The sequence below is a fragment of the Symsagittifera roscoffensis genome, chromosome 1 (genome assembly GCF_963678635.1).
Source record: "Symsagittifera roscoffensis chromosome 1, txSymRosc1.1, whole genome shotgun sequence".
Lineage (NCBI taxonomy): Eukaryota > Metazoa > Xenacoelomorpha > Acoela > Convolutidae > Symsagittifera > Symsagittifera roscoffensis.
This window is the reverse complement of record NC_087062.1, coordinates 74,070,923-74,081,635: the sequence shown is the minus strand read 5'-3', so window position 1 is coordinate 74,081,635 and position 10,713 is coordinate 74,070,923. Positions and strand designations below refer to the sequence as shown.

General features: G+C 35.4%; 2 protein-coding genes across 2 annotated transcripts in view; both read right to left on the bottom strand.

The window, feature by feature from the left end:
* LOC134848737 (voltage-dependent calcium channel subunit alpha-2/delta-2-like) overlaps nucleotides 1–1,732 on the bottom strand; it is a 24,158-nt gene extending 22,426 nt beyond the window's left edge. Inside the window, exon 1 of the mRNA XM_063866259.1 lies at nucleotides 1,663–1,732. The gene's annotated coding sequence lies outside the window, so the exon portion shown is untranslated. The remainder of the gene's footprint in view (nucleotides 1–1,662) is intronic.
* Nucleotides 1–10,713, bottom strand: part of LOC134848760 (WD repeat-containing protein 48-like) — a 391,131-nt gene that overhangs the window by 164,457 nt on the left and 215,961 nt on the right. The gene's annotated exons all lie outside the window — the stretch shown is intronic.

The following is a 10,713-nucleotide window of genomic DNA, read 5'->3' as shown; positions in this document are numbered from 1 at the left end:
TGTTTCGGGACTATGATTTTTGTAGAGCCATGCTTGTCACATTTTTCCAAAAAAAATTCTACAGCTCCATAAAAATTTTCGCCAAAACAAAGTCTTGTTCCAACCTAATCCCCCACACACATACACACACAGACAAACTTCTGTTCTGAATTTTCTGAGCTTCTAGCACAGCAAACGGATCATCTTCGATTACCACCCCCTAAAGGTGGTACTACCTCAAAGAGTGCTCGTAAGGAATCACACGGGGTAAAACATAGAAGCTCGTTCTCTCGTAATTTGGAGGGTAGCTTTCTTTGAAATAGTACCACCTTTAGGGGGTGATCGACGATGACTGTTTGCTGTGCTAGAAGCTCAGAAAGTTCAGACCAGAATTTGAAACATGTGACAAAAAATGGCTCTACAATTGCTTTTCATTATCGGACAAATATTTTAGCACTCACTTTTTTAGAAAAACTCTAAGCAAATAGAATGTTCCTTCCTCCTGAGCGGTCGAAATAAAAACATTCAAATAACAAATTTTTTTTATTGCAAAAAAATTGATATCGATAATTATAAAAACGATCGTGATGCGAGAAACCTGGTTTGCATATTTTCCCATTGATAACCATTGAGCGACTGTCTGTAATTCTAATTTTATATGACAAATTTTAGTTCGTCGAAGTTAACCCGCACTGGTAAAATTTTTTATAATGGATGTTTTTCGACCAAAGTTTTGGCCAGATTGCGGTGGCAAACTTAGACCATGTGATGGACATTTAGTCCATATTATTCTGCTGTTTTTGAAAAACGGAAATCCATTATAACGCATTATAATAGCTGTAATCCAATTTTGATTAAAAAATAATTAATTATTCATAAAGTCCCGAGATTTGATTATTTTTGTAGATGTGAAACGCTTAATCTGTTTTTTTTTGCAGTTTTTGGAAAAAAAGAACCCGAACGAACACGTTGATCCCCTTTCCACCCAACCCCCTCGCACACCCTTCCCCCTACCACGTCCAACCACCACGCGCCCAGCTGCAGCTACCCCGTCTACAACATACCCCGCCTTATATCTATCTGTTTACGCCCTCCGTCAACAAACATGTCTGTTTACCCTCCCCTCCCCTCCTCTAAGTTAAAGATGGTTTTACATATGAAAAGGGAATAGATTGTGATCGCGGCTGAATTTAAGAAAATAGTAAAACTGAAAAAAAAACAATTAAACTAGCGTTTGTTCAAAATGAGTATGAACAAACAACAATAGCACGCAAAAAGATATAAAACAAGTTGACTATAATCCATTACAATTGATTGAACTGGATTATGTGCCCTTCAAAAAAATTAGAACGTAACTTGACTAGAAACCATTAAAATTGATCAAGAAAATGATAACAATAGTACATGTTTTTTATCTCCAAAAAGCGATTTTTGAAATATATCTTAAATTAAATTTTAAGAACTTGTCTTAATTTAAAAATGCTTCAATTTTCCAATTATCGAAGATCATTTTCCAACAATCAAAAATATGTAGCATTTAACTTAAAGTCTAGACTCGAAAATCACAAATAAATGATCAATTTTTATCAGATCTCAAAAATTTGAACCTATTCTTTTAGAGATGATTTTGATTGAAATTTGTACATTTGAGAAAAAAGCATCAAGCTTCGCAGCCTTACTTACCTTGATTTTCTTGTATTTTCTCTCTATTCGAACTGAGAGAAATTCAAAATGCATTAAAAAGATATAATCAATCATTTGTGGGATGAAAAAGTAACATAATTTGTTTATTAATCGATTTATTATGATATCATAGATCACCTGTTAGAATAGAAGACAGCATAAATTAGGGCGGTTTGTTCAAATAAAGCATCAGATGTTTGCAAATTACGGAGGTTGTGTTCTAACATTTTTCAAGCGCATCTATAATCTATGCAATCATACAACAATAGTTGCCTGTACCAACAGAAATGCCACAACTATTTTTGTTTTTTTTTTGTCCAGAAGTCTTCACCGATGCCGGAAAAAATGAACGGAAAAGCCAAAGTGCTCGCTTTTAGTATCGCGCCACTGCAGTTTTTACCGTTGGATTTTATTGTCTAAAATTTCGATATAGCTCAGCTATCATCTAGTTGCAAATAATAAACTGCTGGTTGATAATGTTTAGGGCTGATTTCGGGGATGGACAAAAAGACAAGATTATGGGGAAAGCACTTTGCAATGAGCTCCGGTTTCCTTTTTTCACCGATAGATTATCATGCTTGATTCTTAAGTTTTGTTCCACGGAAAATGTGGTGTCCGGACTCTGGCTTGTATCCGGAAGCTTCCCGTTAGATCAATCGCATGCGCATCAATGTGATTATTTTATAACAAAATCACAGGAAGTCATCAGTTTTACCGTAGAAACGTTTAATAAAATAATAACAAGACTGTTCGTATCATAGCAAAGCCCTCTTTATTTCGACTACGTAGTAAGTGTTTAAATAAGTTGACGAGTTTTTCACAAAAAAAAATTAAGAAATTTTGAGAATGTTTGAAAATTACATCCCTCATGCTATATGAAGTACAAAGTGATAGATTTCGTTCCTAGTAACCTAGCAGCAGTTATTTCAGCTAGTTGCTTCAACCTATTTGGAAAGAATTCTAGGACAGGGATATATCCACTCACGCATTAACAGCGCGAAATATATTGCGCGTTAATTGTCCCTAATTGGCCATATTGGCAATCTGTAAACCCCCATAACTTTACGAAAAAAGATTGCAGGTGAAATATCTTGTTAAATTTGAGATGAAAAACTATACCTACTGCATCATGTAGAAGAAATTCAATCAAGAAAAACTAGTTAAAAAATCAAAATTTGTCTGGACAAAAAAAACTGCTCGTATCAGGGCAAAGCCATAATTGTTCCGACTCCACATTAAGGTTTATGAAGTAAGTGTGTAAATATTTTCCTCCCGTACGTCATTTTAAGTATAAAATGATAAAATATTGATCGTATCAAGGCAAAGCCCGACCTGAATGTTCCGACTGCCTTTTGAGGTCTAGGGAGCAGTAACAGCATAAAAACATTATGTTACAAAAATATAAGAAAATTAATTTTTTAGTATGAGATTTTTTTTTGTAAAAATAATCACCCCACACGCCATCTAAAGTACAGAACGTAGGTTTCGCTCCCAGTAAGATATCAATTATGGCAAATAAGCTTCTTTCAACCAATTTAAAACAATTTCTAGGACAGAATAAATTTCCGCTTACGCGTTAAAAGCGCGAAACAAATCGCGCGTTAATTGTCCCAAGTTGGACAAATGGCAATCTTTAAACCCCTTGAATTTTCAAAAAATAATCACAGGTGAACTACTTTTTCAATTCTAAACTCATGACAACAATACCTTTTGAATAATATGAAAATTCCGTCAAAAAAGGCTAATTAAAAAGTCGAAAATTGTCTGAAGAAAACAACCCAATATGAGCACAAATTTTCCGTTATTTTTGTTGCGAAAGTCAAAACAATAATTCGTATATAAAAAGTATTAAATCAATTATGGTAAATAAGCTTCCTTCAACCGATTTGGAACGGTTTCTAAGACGGATTGAATCTCCGCTTACGCGATAATAGCGCGAAATATATCGCGCGTTAATTGTCCAAAAGTGACCAAAATGGCTTCTTTAAACTCCCATAACTTTGCGAAAAAGGATCATAAGTGAAATATTTTTTCAAGACAACAATAATTTTTAAAAAAATAAAACATATAAAATTTTGGCAAAAAATTCAAAATTTGTGTGACAAAAAAAAACCACACCGAGCACAAATTTTCCGTTATTTTGGTTACAAAAGTCGGAACAAAAGAGCATACGTTTCAAAAAATTCACCCTTTTTCGACAGTTTGATTGATGCTGTAGCAACTTTCCCTCCCTCATGAAAAACAATGAAATAAGTCAAAACTGACTCTGAAAGTCACTACATATCAATGAAAAGTCTGAATTAAACCTTCGTGATATATGATGATGAGAAAGATTATCATTACATGCTTTGGCGAATGCTGAACAGCGATTACTATCATCCTTTCGTCAGCTGAATAACTTGAGCAAAATTATCTTTTTTTCACTCTGTTTTTTTATTTAAATACACCTGATCCCTGATCTTTCCCTTTTTTTCTCAGACTGGCTTACCAGATGGTTTTTAAATCGACCTTTGACAATATACCGTGAAGAGCAAACTAAACAATCGACTGCACAATTCAAACTATTTAAAAATTAATTTCAACGGCTGCATGTCAACAAATTTAGCTACAGAAAACATAGCAAAAGCAAAGAATTAAGAAATAAATTCTGACAAGGACATCATCAAAGAAAAAAGGAAGAAGAGAAAATACATGTCTGACAAAAAATACATGTCTTCATAAAAGAAAAAAATCTTTGCATTTAAACAGAATTGTTTGCTTGCATATTGATATTGGTTTTTAACCCCGAGTTGAGCGAAAAAAGTTGCGTGTAACTACTCTGAGGGGAGCGAGCTTGAGAAAAAAACAGAACTGTTTTTAATAACAAAACCTCTGATACTTACCACTTTTCTGAGCCATTTTCCTTTCAGACTTGCTTTTTCCCTAACCAAAAAAAAATATTTTTCGAGCTTTCCTGTTTGCAATTTGCTGTTAATCTAGATGAAAACCTAAGGAACAATTATTTTTGAATTTTGTAAAAAAAAAAAACAAAGAATGTTTTTTTTTTAGATAAAAGAGGGTGAAACAGTTGATGAGCTTGTTGTTTGGGTCACTCTTGTCTTAATGTGAATGTTTGTCGTTCCATTGTTTCGGTTTGAAATGTGTTTGCGTGTAGATGCGTTTTCCTCACGTTGTTCTTGGAAAATTGTTGTCCGTTTAAAATGGAAACAAGTGATAAAATGGCATCTAAGTTTAAGTTCACAAAAAAATGAAATCTTTTTTCTCAAAAGCATTTTGGAAAAGAAAACAAACACAAATTAACAGAAAATAAACAGATAATTTGATTTTTGCTTTTCGCATGAAAACGTTAAACACAATTGAATAGATTTTTCAAAAAAAAGAGAAAAAAACAATAAAAAAATACAAAAACAATTTTTTTTTTGAAATATAAGAAAACAAACACCATTTCAAACAGTCATTTGAAGTTTTGAACTTTTTTTTTAGAATCAAAATTGAATAAGAGGCAAAAATGTCCCAAACGGAACAAGCGACGTCCTTTTCTCCGACTCTCAAAAACTAGGGACGATACCATTACCAACAACACGTCGACAAAACTGCAAAATTGTCTCGAACAAAATCAGGCTAGCTTAAATTGAAACAAAACAATCTATGGAGCTCCTACAGTCATGAATAGAAAGAGGGACCCATATTAGTTTTTTGAAGAGTTTGGCGCAGAAAAAAGAAGACTGATTGGAACAGATGAAAGTAATAGCAACCGAAGTGTTCGCAAATGGATCTTCGGAAGATAACGACAACGCTGTGGAGATATTTGTGTGTCCTTCACGACAACTATTAGAGCTAACCCACAACCTCAGCACTTGAACCGAAGACTTAACCAGCTTTTCTGGTTCTAATACAATAAAGGTAAACAAATCGACGCCTGTATCAGGACAAAATCCCTTCGTCAAGGACACACAGGCCAAAAAATCACTTAACTGATCCCTCTAGCAACCGCGTGAACATTTCATCTGATGAAGAGCCAAATAATTTTCAGAATGACATGCCACTTCACCAAAACTCACACACAGACGTACCGCAAATATCATTGAACCACTCTGCGAACGAAACATTTTCTAGAGAGTTGACCTCTCTAACTTCTCAGTCAAGAGAAGAAAGCTTGGAACAAGAAAGGCATACAGGATTTGAACAACCTATTCAACCAACAAATCAACTACTACTTGCATCAGTACAACAAGCGTCGCCAGCCAATTTACGTTTGATTCAAAGCCATCATTCGTTTCAGTTTTCAGCTCCTACAGTTAATGCAAATCTACACGGAAAATTTTCATTGGAATCTTCGTTTAATTAATCCAATCGTCAACAGCCAGGAAATATTATCCAAATCTCGACTTCAAAGGATAAAAATTTTCATCTATTTTATCAGAAAAATGTAGAGCAGTTTACATCTCCCCCTACCGTCATACAAATGAATCGGAACCCCTTTGCTCAGAGTAACTCAAATGAACAAATTCAAAGCAATTTGGATGTGAACAAGTAGGTACTGGATAGTCATGGGAATATTAGAAACCAATTAAACATTCTAAATGCACATCATTGTCATAAACAGGTTTTCTACAACCCGATCTCAAGAAAAAGCGAAAAAAGTAGAGATGCACTTAGGAAAAGTCATTCAGGGTATCTCAGTCAGCCTAACTATAATCAAACGCCAACCCATCTGCTAGTGCAAAGTGATCCATGCAACCAGATAAGGGACACCCATGGGAGTATACGAAGCGAAACAAACAATATACAGCTACAAAAAGCAAATTGATGAGGTTTTTAAATACCCAATTCCATCAAGCAGTGAACAGAACGGAGATGCCTTTAGTGAAAACTGTTCCACAAATTTCAATCATGCTAACTACAATCAAACGCAGCTCTTTCAAACGATTCAAAGTCATCGTAACAACCAGGAGATGGATACTCATGGCGGTAACAGGTACCAAACATACAATCTACATGCACAACATCATCTTGATCAGGCTATAAATAACCCAATCTCATCAAACAGTCAACAGGAAAAAGATGCAATTGGAGGAAGTAATTCAAAATTTTTCAATTATCAGAATTACAACCAAGCTCAACCCATTCCAAAAATGTACACTTTGAAACTGGCGCAAAACTTCAACCCGGAGGAACAAGAAAAAATTTCGTATTAAACTTCCCCCTATTAAACTATTTAACTACGACGGAGACCCGATGGCTTACCACGACTGGATAAACATATATTCCAGGCTACAGTTGAAAGGAATCATACAATAAGTAACACTCATCGGGTAACTTTTTTATAAGAATCCGTGTCAGGAAAAGCAAAAGAACTCATCAAAGGTTACTCATGTAACCCTGCTTTTATAAAGCTGCACTGAGGACCTTCAAAACCATTTTGGCGACCCGAACTGTTTTTTAAAAACCTTCAATCAGCACATCGAAACTTGGGCGTCCTCAACTAGTAGCAATTTTTTTTCAGTGGTTTCATTTGCACCCTTTTTGAAACAGTTAGTGTGGACCTTCCAAAATTTGAGCTGGACAATCGCAGGAGAAAAATAGCAAACAATTACTTTCACACGAATAAACAAAGCGCAAAGCGCGCAACATACAAGATTTGGGATTTGTATTCATTTGCGTCCAGGCAGTCCTGTTCTTGCCAATGCATAGTTCAGACGAGACAGGCCTGAAAGTGAAATTTTGATTGACCAAAGCAAGATTGCGCCTATTAAACAACGGAGCTTACCAAAACTTGAAATAGAGGCTGCAAAAATTGGAGCACGTTCTTTGTCATTCGCGTCCAAAGAACTTCATCTCAACAGAACAGCTTCTTTACATGTCTGGAATGACTGTTAGCTGGTAAATCGACTAACTGAAATCTCATCAATTGATCATCAACTACCGTGTCATCACGTTCCAACTACTCTAACACCAGCAGTTCACGGTGCTCGAGGTCTTGAACCCAGCAAAAAAAAAATGGCTCACAACTCCAGCTTTTATGAAAGAAGCATCTTTGATATAAGAAAATTTCTCTTACAACATTTTGCGACATTGAACGATTTTCTACATGAAAAAAGCTGATTTCAACTCTTACTACAAGAATGAGTTTCATTTCCAAACTACAACTTGGGATTCTCAAAAAGAAAACAATCAAAAACTATCCTCCAGTGACAAAAATGCATGATTTTGCAACACCGCGGATATTGAAAAAGCCAAGTTTTACGCAATTCAAATTTATCCGGCTCAGTCATTCCCTAATAATATCAAAAAGCTAGAAAACATAAAAAAAATTGACAAAAAAGGCAAATTGGTTCAACTGAATCACTTTTTGGACCAAAAGACTGTTCTAAGAGCTCGCAGTCGTCTTGAGTTCGCACCTCGTATGAAAAAAGATGCAAGATTTCCGATAATGCAATAAAATGCAATAACAAAGTTGTACATTGAACACGAACACCAAATTTGTGTACATCAGGGATCAGAGTTTGTCAAATCCTTCATACAGCAACGCTACTACACAATTGGTGTAGGACTGATTCTACTCTTCTTGCGTTTTAAATTTTTTATACCCAGACAATTCGATGCACAGAACCTCCAGCAAAAAATGGCACTGCTATCAAGTCCAAGATATCCACAGAAAAACAATTACTACGCTTTCATTGGCACAGGAGTAGCTTTTTTTGGACCAGTCTTCATCAAAAACAGAAAGAAAACAAAAAACACTACGTTATCATCTTCAACTGCCTGACAACTAGAGCAGCTCATTTGGAGTCTTGTCCAGACTTGAATACTGATACTTTTCTTAATGCACTTGCCCGCTTTACAGCCAGAAAAATTAGCTCTTATACATTTTACAGTGACAATTGGAAGACTTTTGTAGGAGCGAGTAATGAGCTCAAGAAATGCCTCAAGCAACTAGATAAGAACAAATTGAAACCAGGCTACAATCAAGGAAATTGAAGGGAAACTCAACCCGCCTCTTGGTCCTATTTTATTGGGGCCAGGGAGCAATTAATCCAGATCGCCAAATGCACAAATTGAATTATTCTTGATCCTAAAAAGCTTACGCTGGACCTATTCAATACCATTCTCACCGAAACAGAAGCAATGAGCCCAACTGGTGGCCCGGGAGCATGTTGCTGAAGCAAATTTTCCGCACTATGATAGGTCATGAAACAATTTATCCATGAGGTACGAAAGATTATCCTTACAAGAACAAAAACTGAAAAAGGAAAAACCTAAATTGTCTACTTGGAAGAGGATCTATGGTATGTTGACATAATTCTACCCTCCCCGTTATTACCAGGCGGTACTGAGTTCCCCATAGCACTCCTTAGCCCATGATATGATCATCTGAGGATGAAATTCTGCGAAGACAAGATTCAAGATAAATCCTGAGGTGATAATTTTCCATTGTTATATTTTAAACTAAAAGTAATATAAATTAAAACTTGTATCAGAAATTATGCTTTTACAAAATAAACACACGTGAGTTTGTGTTTGACATTTGTTTCTTTTTGTTTTGGTTGTGTCTCATTTACCAAATAGCCATCCCTCAGCAGTGGTCGCACCCATCCTGAAATATATTTTGAATAAAACCATTCTGCTGGTATCAGGGCGAATCGCTGAATGTTCCCACTGTTTTTGAGGTCTATGGAGCAGCAATAACATGAAAAACGAATTGTAACAAAAATGAATTAAAATTTTTTTGAGTTGACGATTTTTGTAAAAACCACCCCCCAAACCATAAAAAGGGTTCCCAAGCTTATCACCCCGTGTTTTTAGTACCATTTTTCTTCACCCCCTCTCATATAACCCAAGAATTAGATACCCCAGGAAAAGTGAACCCCCTTTTAATACCAATTGTTAGAATCAAGATGAAACTTACTTGAAAGGAATTCGGAGTCATAGGGTCGGTGAACATCGAAGCTTTCATTGAGAAAAATTTTGCGGTTTAAAAATTTTGCGGTTCAATTTCAAAACGGTTTCAATTTGAACAGAGACGACCTTGCCAATGGCTTAGATTTGATATGAACTTGAAATCTTATCCAATCGGCATGATTCGGCATGATTGAAATGATTAAGGTTGTTCAAAATTTACCTTGATCTTGAGAAAATCTTGCTAATATTAGATTAATTGGCTGCAATTAAATCGATTATGGAAAAAAATGTGTGTGATCATAATTTTGATCAATTTTATCCAAATTTTTTCAAAAAAAAAATCGATCATTTTCAAGTCAAACTCATCTGAATTTTCGAACCATCTAAAGTTTGTCAATTTTTTTCTGAACTGTAGGCATACAACGCAGTGCCAGCCCCTAGTACTAAACTAACGTACCTCCAAGGAGAGAAGATTCCGTGATTAAATTGATAGAAACTGCAGTTTTCAAATGCGAGTTAAACCAATGCGTTTTTTTAACGGCACCGGGAGGCGGCAAGGAGACGTCTTTTCTCAAAAAAATATGACAAACATTTCAGTTTTAAAAATTGTACAAAAAACAAATGAACAAAAACTTAGCTTAGATTCCTATAGCGCAAAAGAATGCAACTCAATTTTCTCTTCGTAAACCTGCATATTATTCTGCACTTTTCGTTTAGGACTTGGTACTTTTTTGTTTTCTTAAATTGGTGCCCGCTCGAGGCGTTAAAGAAATTAAGTTTTTAAAGGGAGGCATCCTTTTGTAAGTTTGCGTTTTTTTTCCAAATACTGGGATATGGACCATCGAAATATGACTGCATGCCATATTACCAGCCCTCTGCAACATTTGTTGTTCTTGCCAAACCGTTTGTTAGCGTATCACTTTGAATCCATTGTGAAGGAGGAAGAGGACTTCTCGATTCGGGACGAGACTTTTTTTTACAATATAATTTTATCCAAAATACAGGAGGAATTTGTCAACTTTTCGAATTTTTCTTGGACTCTTGCGATCGCATACTAATTGAAATTTCTTGACTATTTATCGTTCTTCTTTCACGAAAACCAGTGAAGGTAACATTTTAAGTGCTAATTCAAACTGTTGGTTTGGTTTG